This window comes from Lissotriton helveticus, chromosome 4_1 (genome assembly GCF_964261635.1).
Source record: "Lissotriton helveticus chromosome 4_1, aLisHel1.1, whole genome shotgun sequence".
In the NCBI taxonomy this organism is placed as follows: domain Eukaryota; kingdom Metazoa; phylum Chordata; class Amphibia; order Caudata; family Salamandridae; genus Lissotriton; species Lissotriton helveticus.
The window spans coordinates 54,804,157-54,816,222 of record NC_136063.1 but is presented as its reverse complement, the minus strand read 5'-3'; positions in this window follow the sequence as shown (position 1 = coordinate 54,816,222).

Sequence of the window (12,066 nt, the reverse complement as noted above, 5' to 3'; positions counted from 1 at the left end):
AGGGCACAGACAGAGTTAGTTACTATCAGTGTCAGTTAAAACATGAGGTTGATCAGGACAAAATATTATGACTTTCTCGCACTTTACAATAAACAAACCTAGAAATTCACTGAAAGAAACAATGGTTAAAGTATCATTATAGTTAGGTGAATATGTCAGTGACAACATTAACGTTTTGAAAAGAAAAAAAGACTCAGAAAATCACAAGTTATATTTAGCATAGCTTACTATAACTTGCACCAAAACCATGCACTTCTTATGACCTCAGATAAGAGATAACTCATGACAAGCTCTACGACATATTTTATGACATCAGCAATGGAATCTCAAATGACATCATTACTCATATAACGGATGTTAGTTACTAGGAAAGCCTAATATCAAAGGTGTGTACCATTGTCCATTGCAGGAATATTTTCCTAGATTTACATTGTTGTAATTTTCTTTGCATGTAAGTACATTTTACTAATTAAAATGTAAATATTCCAATGAATATTTGTGTATGCACATATATGAGTATGTTTAAAAAGAAGGTACAACATTTAATTTATTTAAGTTATTTCATCAGGTCAATATGCAAATATTTTTATTTACAATGTCATCAATTTTTTAATTAAGTTATAGATTGGAAATAATAATCATTTACAAAAAAGATTTGTTTGTGAAAATATGTATACATTCTTTAAAAAAATTAAATTTCATAGTTAAATATTAGTGTTTTTAATGGTTTAGGGATGGGTGCTATTACATTTTAAATTCTTTACTAGGGTTTATGGGGGTCTCATTTGTTAGGGGAGTTGAAATAGTTTTTCAGTTTATCAAGGGGTAGTGAGTGGGGTTAGTGTGAGCGGTTTACATGGGTCACACACACATTTATTTTTGTGTTACAAGTATTAAGATTAGCACCCGGAGCTCGCAGACACTGAATATAATTTTCTGCTTAGCACTGTTCTACAGCATGCATTTTGAATTTATTTTCTATCACCTGATGTTTTTCAGCTCAAGGGACATCTCATGACAATCAGCCCAGAGCATGCAAAATGTAATCTGAATGTGCAAACAGGTGCAACATGGTCTTGAAAATAGTTTTCAGTTCCGGGCTGATTGTCCTTGAGAATGGATTTTTTCAGGGTGCTATCAATAATTCACAGTTGTTACCTGCTAGTCTGAAAAAAGAGTTCATCGCTCATTGTTCAAGTAAAACAATTCAGAAATGTTATACATGAGAGAGATAGTATGTTTGCCCTAGAGAACCAGAAGAAAGTGATGTCAAGAAATATGGCTTAAGACATATGTGGTTGATGTGCTAAATGTCTCCCTGAGACTCCAAAGGCTGTGGGTCTGATGGTTTCCACAGGCTTTGGACTCTCAGACTCCACATTCCAGAGGCCTTGGAATGGTCTCCGGTGGCAGGTTTGTCTGGTGGCCTTAGGGGGTTATGAGTTTGATAGTCTCAGTGTTTGTGGCTCTGGTGGTCTTCAGAGACCAATGAGTCAATGATCTCCAGAGGCTATGAGTCCAATAGATTATGTAGTTGAACCACAGCTGTACTGGGTACAGACAGTGGTCACAGTAAAGCAATGATTCAGGGCATGGGAAAGAGCTTGAGCAAAAAGATTTCCCAATCAGGTGAAGAGAAGAAAGAACTCTAACACTTAAGTCTCCTGAAGAATGTTTCATACTTTTTAAATTAAGTGGTAGCTCCTGTGACTGCATACATAACAATTATAACTTTTGGTTTTTTTATCTTCTGATGCATACAAGGTACAGTTAAAAAGATTCATCCTCCACTGAATGTTTTCAAATCAAAGCTGATGGATTCTAAAGGGAGGAGAAGGGCCCGCAAAATACTGTAACATGCAGAGTGTGATGAAGTAGGCTTCGCAATTTACATGTGAATTCCCATTTTAGGGGACAAACCCATATTGGGTGCTGGATACTGCACTCCATAAATAATGCATCAACATAGTGGGGTTGATTCACAAAAGGCCTCTGTACCCATGGTGGAGGCTCCGTGGTTGTGGTGAGGTGCCCTCTCTCATGCAAGTGACCTTGCACTCATGGTGTGACCTCCACCCTCCACAATAGGGAACTAAAGTACGGAGGTCCCACCAAGAGTGAGGGTCCCCTACCATGAGTGAAGCCCACCGCCATGACAGTGGGGCCTTCACCACGAGTGGGGCGGTGATTTATGAATCGGGTCCAGTATTCTTAATTATCAGGTGTGATAAACACCACTCCTAACTGAGCAGCTCACAATGAGGAAGGCCTTAGATAGAAAATTAAATCTTTTTGGATTCTAAGTTGACAAACTAAATCTCATTGATGACAAAATGAAATGATGCTGAAAACAATGCATCAGATAATATTCCAGGATCATTTTAAGATAGGAAACATTCGTTCAAATAGCTTCTAAAACCATTACACTGTAGTATTTGACTGCTTAAAACAACAATCTATTGTTTGATTAAATTATTCTGCTCAGAAGTGGAAAGGCAAAACCCAAACAGGAATTTGCTCCTATAAACCAAATCGCCTAGAATGAGATGTTGATTGGCTGAAAGGAGTGATTGAGATGAGACAGAAATTCTATTGGCAAGTTGTGGGGCAACTCTCTGAACTCTCTGTTAGGGGGGCTGGCGCACAGGGCTCATGTTGTAATACCACTGTGGCATTTAATGGAATGCTATGAAACCATGACTGATGTTCCCTAAGGCCCATGATTCCAGTGCTATTGAGTCCCTGCAAGCTTTCCCCAGAATTATGTGAACTGATAGAGTATCTTGCACAAGCTGTTACTAGGGCCTTGGTGTTGTTTTCCATTATGCACATTTCAGCAAAAACAATACATTTGTTTCCTGATTAATTGGTTCCAACCATCAAGTTGCACCTGCCCTTCCTGTAAGGTCAAAGCTAGTGTACTAACATGTATTTCCTTCAAGTGTCCATGAGAACCTTCCAGGCTGCAAAGTGTTCCACATGCCACATGTGAAAAAACTACTCCCTTTGGGCCTTTAAACAGGTACCACACTCAATGACGAGTCATTGCATGGTCTCGCTTTCTGTGGTACTTTTTTCCACCATTCTCACTAACCTAAAGAAACTAGTTGGAACCTAGAAGCGCTTTAGTCTCCTTCAAGTCCAAGTTGAAGCAGTGGTTCCTGTGTGTCCAGCTCCCTTGACACCTCCTTCATCTCTTCTTCCCGCACAGCTACTCTTGTGCCGATGCATCTACCTGAGTCAAAGCCTTGAGACATTCTTCAAACTCCAGAGAAGTGGAAGAACAACACTAAGCACGTGATACCAGGTTAGTGTGCAGTATTCCTCCTATAGTAGAAAGCAGGATCGAGTATCAGCATCTTCAAAGACTTTTCCTCCTTGCCCTCTCCGTGATTTCCTCCAGCGCTTCTTGTGTGTTCATGCTCAGGGCACTCCTACCAACTGTGGTGCTTCAACTGTGATTTTGCAGGAACTTAAGACTTTAGCTCTGTGTTTCTCTGATAAACAGTAGTGCCAACAGAAAGCACTTCAGAGAGTTATGAGAGATATGTGTATGAACCTTGTACCTAAATCTGTGTTCCACGTTTAATCCTCAAGAGAGCCAGTAACTGCAATTTGTATTCCGAGTGTAATCCTTGGGAGCGCCCGTAACTCCAATTTGTGTTCTGATTTTAAATCTTGACAGTGCCAGTAACTGCAATGTATGTTCAGAGTCTCTTCTTGGGAGTGTCTCTAACTCCAATTCGTGATTTTGGTTATTCTGCTCTGCTATGCTGCTGATGGAAATTGTACATGTATGTCATTGCATGATAATTAAGGCTTCTTAGTGTACTCATAGTAACTGCCTCCTCTTGTTTTTTCCAGTGTTAGAAATGGGTGTCTCTAGTTGGCAATGGTTTGCACCTTTGTCCAAATAGGGACCCTTCCTTCTAGTCAGGAGAAGGGGGATACACTACTGAAATAACTCCTGCTCACCCCTTGGTAGCTGGGCACGAGCAGTCAGGCGTCTCTCAGAGGCAGTTTGTGATACATTTGCACATAACATACAGTAAAACAGTGGAAATACTACTAACAGGACAATACGCCTGTTTTGAAAGGTAACCAATATATATCTGTGCAAACAAGATCAAAAGAATAAAGGTCAAATATACAGTAATAAAACATATGCACTTTGCAAGAATGACATTAAAATGCAAAAACAGAGATGTAGGCCTTGCAGTGGGCTTCCTACTTTTTAAATACACTGCACCCTGACCTCTGTACTGTACAGGGACTACGGTAAGAGGGACTTTTTTTTATCGAATGTTTGGGCCTGGCAAACATGACAGTTTAAAACAGCACTCAGACTATAGAGGCACTCAGACTATAGAGGCAGCCCTGAGACATGTTTTGAGGTTCTACTTAAGTGGGTAGCACTATACGTGTTGCAGTCCCACTAATAGAATCTAATTTCCAGGCTCTGGGTATGAGGTATACCACTCTACAACTACACCACCTTCTGGCCGACACCCAATTAGGATTTAGAGGTAACCAAAACAAGGAGACTGCTCTCAATGCAGCCACAGAAGACATACAAACCATATTGGACTGATGAGAGACCTCTGCCCTCATCCTGCGTGATCCCCATAGCCTACTACAGTCTCTCATCATTGACTCTTCAGAAAAATAGACAGTATCTGTATCAAAGGACAGTCCCTCAACTGGGTAGGCTCCTTCCTCACAGGAATAAACTATAAAGTCAGACTACCATCTTACATATTTCAATCTAAGTACCTGGTCTGCAGAGAACTGTCGGGCTCATCTCTCAATAACACCTTGTTCGACATTTATGTAACTCTGCTCACTGACCTCACCAAATTCCAAAGCATAACCATCATATCCCACGATGATGACATTCAACTCATCCTATCTCAGACTAACAAGACAACTAGGGTTGGACATAATTTGGGTAATTTTCTGTAGTACAATTACTTGTACTTACCACAACATTACTTGTAATTATGCATCATTATGTGAGAAGTATAATCCAGCATTTAGCTTTATGTTCGTAGAGCAAAATGCACCCTGGCATCTAAAATTAGCCCTAGGATGCAATTTGTGCAAAGAAAATAGCACAAAAAGCAGTAACCAGTCGACACTCGCTCTCTCTCAGTTCATTTGTCCTTCATATGTGGTAGGATTTTTGACTCAAATTACTCTTAGGTACTCAACTGGCATAATTGCACAATGTTGGCAATTTTACTTAACTAATGCATAATTACTGTAAATACTCCGATTACTCTGGCATAATTACAATTTTACCCAGTCCTAAACAAAAGCACCACTAGAACTAACTTCACCAACCACATGATCAATGCAGCAGAATATATGACAACCAAATGCATGAAAGTGAACTTCGACAAGACAAAAGTACAGGTCTTCTGAAGCAGAAAGTCTCCTTGGGACTCTTCTTAGTGGCCAACAGAGCTCGGACCCACGCCAAAACCCACCGATCACACCAGAAACCTGGGAATCCTCGAGGAAGATATACTCAGCATGACAACAAAAGTCAATGCAGTTAACTCCTCCTGCTTCCACATCCTACGTATGCTACCCCAGATCCTAAAATGGTTGCCCCCAGAACAACAGACATACCATCACACAAACAATCATTAAAAGAAGATTTGACTACTTTAACACATTCTATGCTGGGATCTCCAAAGAGCTCCTACACCATCCAGAACACAGCAGAAAGATTCATCCTCAGCCTCACACATACTACTCACATCTTGCCACACTTCAGAGAGCTCCATTTTCTCCCCATATTCAAAAGCAGACAATTCAAACTGCTCATCTGTGCACATAAAGCACTGCACAACACTGGACCAGCATACCTGAACAAACGTATGCACTTACACCAGCCAATCAGAAACCCATGCTCAGCCACACTCTCAATTGCACACACTCGCAGTAGCCACAAAGCAGAATTGGATGTCACTCATTGTCCTACATTGCACTTAAAATCGAGAATGTTGTCCATGAACACATCAGAGCCTCCTCCTCCTCACTTCTTGAATTTTGCAAGAATCCAAAGACCTGGCTCTTCCAGTAATTCTGTGGGGCCTAACGACTACCCACCAGCTATAGTGCTTGGAAACCCTCAGAGGTGATTAGCGCACTGCACAAAGCGGCTTAAGATAAAATATTTTGATCAGAACTTTCGATATTCCTTGTCCAAAATCCGTTTTTTTTAAAGTCATATGAGTATCAGTAAGCTGCTCGTATATATTACCCAAAGTTGGTCCTCCAATGTTTTCTCAGCCTTATGGGGCTCAATGGGCTAACTGAGAGTCTGGCCGCAGATCACAGTTTACAGAGTATCCTATATCACAATGGAAATCTTGGAGCACTTGTTAAAATGTATCAATTCTCTGAAACTCTCAGCTTATAAGTAATGTATATGGTATCTGATAGAACTTTCCAATCAAATAACCACTGAGGGGCGAAACCTCACTTGAGCTGTGGCTCAACTTAATTTATATAGTGAGAATTCAGAACTGGTATAATCACCTAGCTAACCCAAAACGTATCTATAAGTGGCTACATATGATGTTAAGCTGAGTGAAAAGTTAACCCCCACTCAGACCCCTGAATGGCCCTCCATGTGTCCAAAAGACAATGTGACTCAATGACTTGTTTAATGCAGATCAATATTTTTTTTTTCTCTGGCTAGCAGATTGTGATCCATATGTTGAGTCCCGAGCAGCTTTGAGTGACATATTAAAAGCTCAACAGATGAAAAGTAGGTGGCATCACTGGCTTAGCTCTAGCAGTAGAAAATTCAATATAGAAGGATCATCCTGATAAGGAGCAGAGAGAACAAAGATGCTGAGCTGAAAATTATAATTTAAAATGTGTGCAAAATCCACCATTTTTACTTCTCCAGTTTTACATTATACACACTCCAAAGATTACATTTAGCTGTTAGCGCAACACCCAGTTGTGGCCCTTTATAGACTTATGAGGCCAACATCAATGGTATTTGAGCTGGTTGCAAAAAAAGTACATGCAGTTTAAGTGCAGATATATAATATGTCTAACTTTAGTGGCAGATCTTATGCTATTTATATTCCAACTGAATATTTGATTATCCTAGCTACCCTGTTGTGATTGGGTAGCCACTGAATAATCACATCAATGCTTCCTTCTGTGTTTTTTCAAGAATTTCATCAGCACATTTGAAGCTTTGCCGTCTCTATCTTATGAATCCATAACCCAGCTTAAACAACTCACCCCTTGCTAAACAAAATCCAGCAGGAACCTTGTGAAACCCAACTCCAACCCACCAGGTCTTAGACCGTCCCTGACCTGAGTCTGTTTTCATTTTTCAGTGAATTTGATAATTGAATATCACGTGAGTTGGCGGCAACATTCATGATTTTTTCACACATTTTTCAATTATAAACTGACACTATTTACTTTCATAGACCTCTAGACAGGACTCCACTTTCTGCAGCATGGGTGCTTTTCCCTTAAAAGACACTGGTATACATAGTACCCCGCATGTGCAAACCCTATTTGTAAATGATTGAATGCATCATTATAATGGATTGAGAGAATATTACATATTTTTTCACAGTGCCAGCAAGACGAACCTAAGACTATCACTGAACACACCAAGTGGAATATACGCTATATGTTATATATTTGTTTGTAATAAATCTCTCCCTGAAGAAGGGTCGACTGTAGACCCGAAATGCATTGGACTTTTTGTTCATTCATTTATTTTTTATATGAATACAGCATAATGAAACATTGATTTTTCATGAGTAAAGTTCTCTCATTTGTTTTTTTATTCTAAGCAGATGGAATAATTGTATATATATTCGTGTTGCATAAATACTCTTTTTGCACAAACATTGGTGTTACACGTCATGTTGATAATATGAAAAAAGTTTTTATGAATCATTGATGAATTTTGTGTATAGACAAATTTAAACGTGGAAACCTAAGGGTTATAGTCAAGCGTCGCTCAGACCAGGGTGTTACCTGGCATCGACAGTGCATTAATAACAGGGGGTTGGGGCATTTCCCCAGTGAGACAGCTCACTTAATCATCGAGTAAACACAAATAAAGTTGGTTTGAATTCAGGTCAGGGTTAGGTGTGCAGTTCTACACACACAGAGCATTAATTAAATACTAGACACACTGAAGTGATGACCAAGGCTCTGAGGATCTTATTAGTTAAACGGGCTGTAGGTAATTGAAGTGATACGTCGGTAGTAACATGTGGTCTGATTCTTGTGATTTCAAAAGAAGAATTAAGGCATTGTGAATATATAAATGTGACCCTGCCAGTCCGGGGCATATAGTGGATGTGATATTACCAGTTGCAAAATGGCGACTAGTGGGCAATGGCTTCTCTTTAAAGAGCAAACTTGTACACAGTGTGCTGTTTGTGGAATGAACACGTATTAATGCATTGCTGAACACTGCAAATGGTTTCAAAGCAATGTGTAAATGGTGTACCATGTTAAGTTATTTGCCACCTATCGATGTGAACTAACAGTCGGTATGAGTAGAGTCCTTTACAAGGTGGCACAACCTTATTATGCATCTAGCATTTCTTTATGTTTACTATGTATTTAAAGGGGATTGGTTTAAGCGGTCAACGTTGTGACCAAGGTGTCGAGGACACCGAACTGTGTTTTGGTGCAGCTCCTCTGTGCTTTGGAGTGAATAAAGCATTGATACCAACTACACTAGAGTTTCGTGGCATTCTTTATCCGAATAAACCAATTTGTTGTGAATTTTAAATTAGCACGCGTGTAGGGGTGAAATGTGAGTACTACTGGCTACATATTGCACTCAATAAATAATACATTAACACAAGGCCTCCTTACTCAAGGTGGAGGCCTCGCATTCATGGCGGAGGCCCTGCTCTCCTTGGTTAGGCCTAGCACTCATGGTGGGTCGTTTGCAATGAGTAACTGCAGTGCGGAGGTTCTGCCATGCTTGAGGGGCCTCTGCCATGAGTGAGGTGGCCCTCTGTGAATCATGCCCAGTATTGTTAATTACCAGGTATGATAAATATCTTATCTAACTAAGCAGCTCACAATGAACACCCTAGTTAGGAAATTAAATCTTTGTGAACTCCATGTTGACAATCTGAATTGATTGATGGACAAATGATGCTGAAATCTCAGAACCTCGACCAGGATCATTTGAAGGCAGGAAACATAACATCAACATGCTTCCAAAACCACGACACTGTAGTGTTAGACTACTTAAAATAATATTATACTGTTTGATTAAATTATTCTTTTCAAAAGTGGAAAGGCAAGATCAATACAGGAAGTTGCCCAAATAAACTGAAGTGTCTTGAATGAGACTTTGATCACTTGAAAGGAGTGAATCAGATAAGTTCAAAACGTCTTTATTTCGATTTGTTTAAATCATAAAAGACTTCATAATCAATACAAACATTATTCATAAAAACAATATAAAGTTTCCACAGTCCCTTTTTTCCCCTTTTTTCCCCTTCTTTCGGTTTTCAAAGACAGTGTTGGCATTCCACTGACTCACAACTGGTACCACATTGGAACCTGGCTCAATATGCTATCCGTTTTGGTGAGCATGCTTTTTTTATCAAAGCAGTATTATGGCATGTATGGTCTAATTAAATGTTTTCCCTTATTCATGTCGGTTTTCTAAAGACTGACCAAGTAATGACGTGGTGCTAGTTAGAGATCGCTTTTGTGTTTGACTTCTAGGAATATTGTGCTTAATTAACTTTGTGGGTAGGTTAAGACTCGAAATGTACCAATGTACATATTTTTCTATATAGATACATTTCTTTACGGTGTGGTCCTTTCGTGTCCGGATCATAAAGTCTCCTGCCCGGTGACGCTTATTGGCGTTAAGAAACTTTTCATAACACATCTCATCTATATACTTGGAGGTGAGACTCTTTTGATATTAATCGGTGATTGAAACTAGAAGACTAATTCGTATTTTGGAGACTGTGTGGTTTATGCTAGTAGACCTGTGATATGTATCATTTTGTATTTTTTCGTATGATGTTTTTTTATATATTACTGAATTGATCGCTTGCATATTTCTTTATGTAGATCTCAAAGCTCTGACGGCATGGAGGTTTTTGGCTGTATAAACTGCGCTTGGTAGCCTTAAGATAAGAGATAAGACAGAAATATGCTTTGCAAATGGTGGGAGAAAGAGCAGAGGCCATTCTGTCTTCCAAATAAGTCAAAAGGTGGATGGGTTGAAGATAATGATGGGCCAAAAGTTCTGAGAGACCCTTTCTGCCCAATAAATGAAATTTAGACATTTCTAATTATAATGTTGCAGATCTCCAGAAACAATGTGCTCCTCCGTGATTGTTGTGTGGGCCAATGTCAAAGTATTTATGAACTACCTGATCCTGTGAAATGCTTCTATAAAGGGAAACTGGTTTATGTCATAACGACATGGAATTAGCAAGAGGATTCCTATCTTCACGGACACAATGAAGTTGTGAACTTCCTGGAAGAAAAACTCCAGTGTTCTTCTTGTTCTGTGGAGCTACCTATGGCTAATAAAGCTGATTAAACACTTTCTGTCAAATGAAGGAAAAGAGGCCTTAGCAGTGTTTTGCTTCAATAGTTCTATATTCAGGTTTGATCACAGGCTCACATTGAACCTCCTTGAGAAATTAGTGTTTCATAAAAGTGAAACAACTGCACCCCTGTGTTGTAGGAAATCTTCTGTGAATGCTTGTTGATTCATCCTTTTGGACTCATCGTTGTTTTCTAACTTAGTATCAGACAACTCACAAACTTGACAGAAAGGTTGACAATAAAGAAAGTGTCATAAGCATCACGCATATTCTTAATCCTTTACATAGCTTCCACCTCAATAGTAGTTCAAACACATCCAATAATTGATTATTTTTTATCAGATTGCTTTCAAACTTGCTTGTATGCTGACGTCAACAGAGAGGAATTATAAAGTATTCTAGTGTACTTTTTAAAAAGTCTTTGTCAATGAGCCATAAGATAATTAGAATCACTGTATTGAACTAAAGAGCTTGAGCAGGGTGTAGTGTGTTTCGGGCTAGGCCTGTCTTGCAGCCTTACTGTCTTGCTCTCTTTGGAGACCAGTTTATTTACCTAGCCCCTTTCCTGTCCTGTTCTCTGCAGCTACAGATCTCCCCCCACCAGATAACCTTTGTTCTCTGCAGGCCACTTACCACCTCATCAAAGCAGTTTTGATCATCCTGGCAAGACTGGCCAATCAGGAGAGGATGCTAGAAAGATGGATTTTGGCTCACAGAAAATAAAATACTATAACTTATTTTCTGTACTATTTGTAATACATTCAACAGTGGCAAGTTGTTGTATTTATCATTACTAATCTTTTAGGTCCTCGCAATAATATTTTAGCTCATTCTTGTCAACAGTTATTCTTTATTACATGATTCCGATGTTAGTCTGTTGAGCTAAAATGCTACAATGACGAAAAACGAAAATTGAATTTTTTTCCTCACCAGGGCATTTAAAACATCTTTAAAAAAGGCCTGGCTTAGTTGTCCATTGCACCCTATCGTTGGGACACCTAGGGTAGACCTTAGAGGTGATGTGTATGTAAAAGTAATGTAGTTTCATAATTTGGAAGTACCTTTAAATACAAGGTTGAATTTGCATATAATTACAGTTTAAAAGATGCTTGCCAAGCAGGGCTGACTTTTGAAATGACAACGCGCAACCCAGCAGTGCGCACTAAAGGACATGAAATCTTCTGGGCCTTTCAACCTACATGCCCTACCATATAGGTAGATTGTCAGTGTCGATTGTAATTGCACCTAATTACCACACACCTTTATAATCAGAACACTGACCCTGGGCCTGTTTAGCAGGGCCCAGGGCACAGTCAGAGTTAGTTACTATCAGTGTCAGTTAAAACATGAGGTTGATCAGGACAAAATATTATGACTTTCTCACACTTTACAATAAACAAACCTAGAAATTAACTGAAATAAACAAAGGTTAAAGTATCATTATAGTTAGGTGAATATGTCAGTGACAACA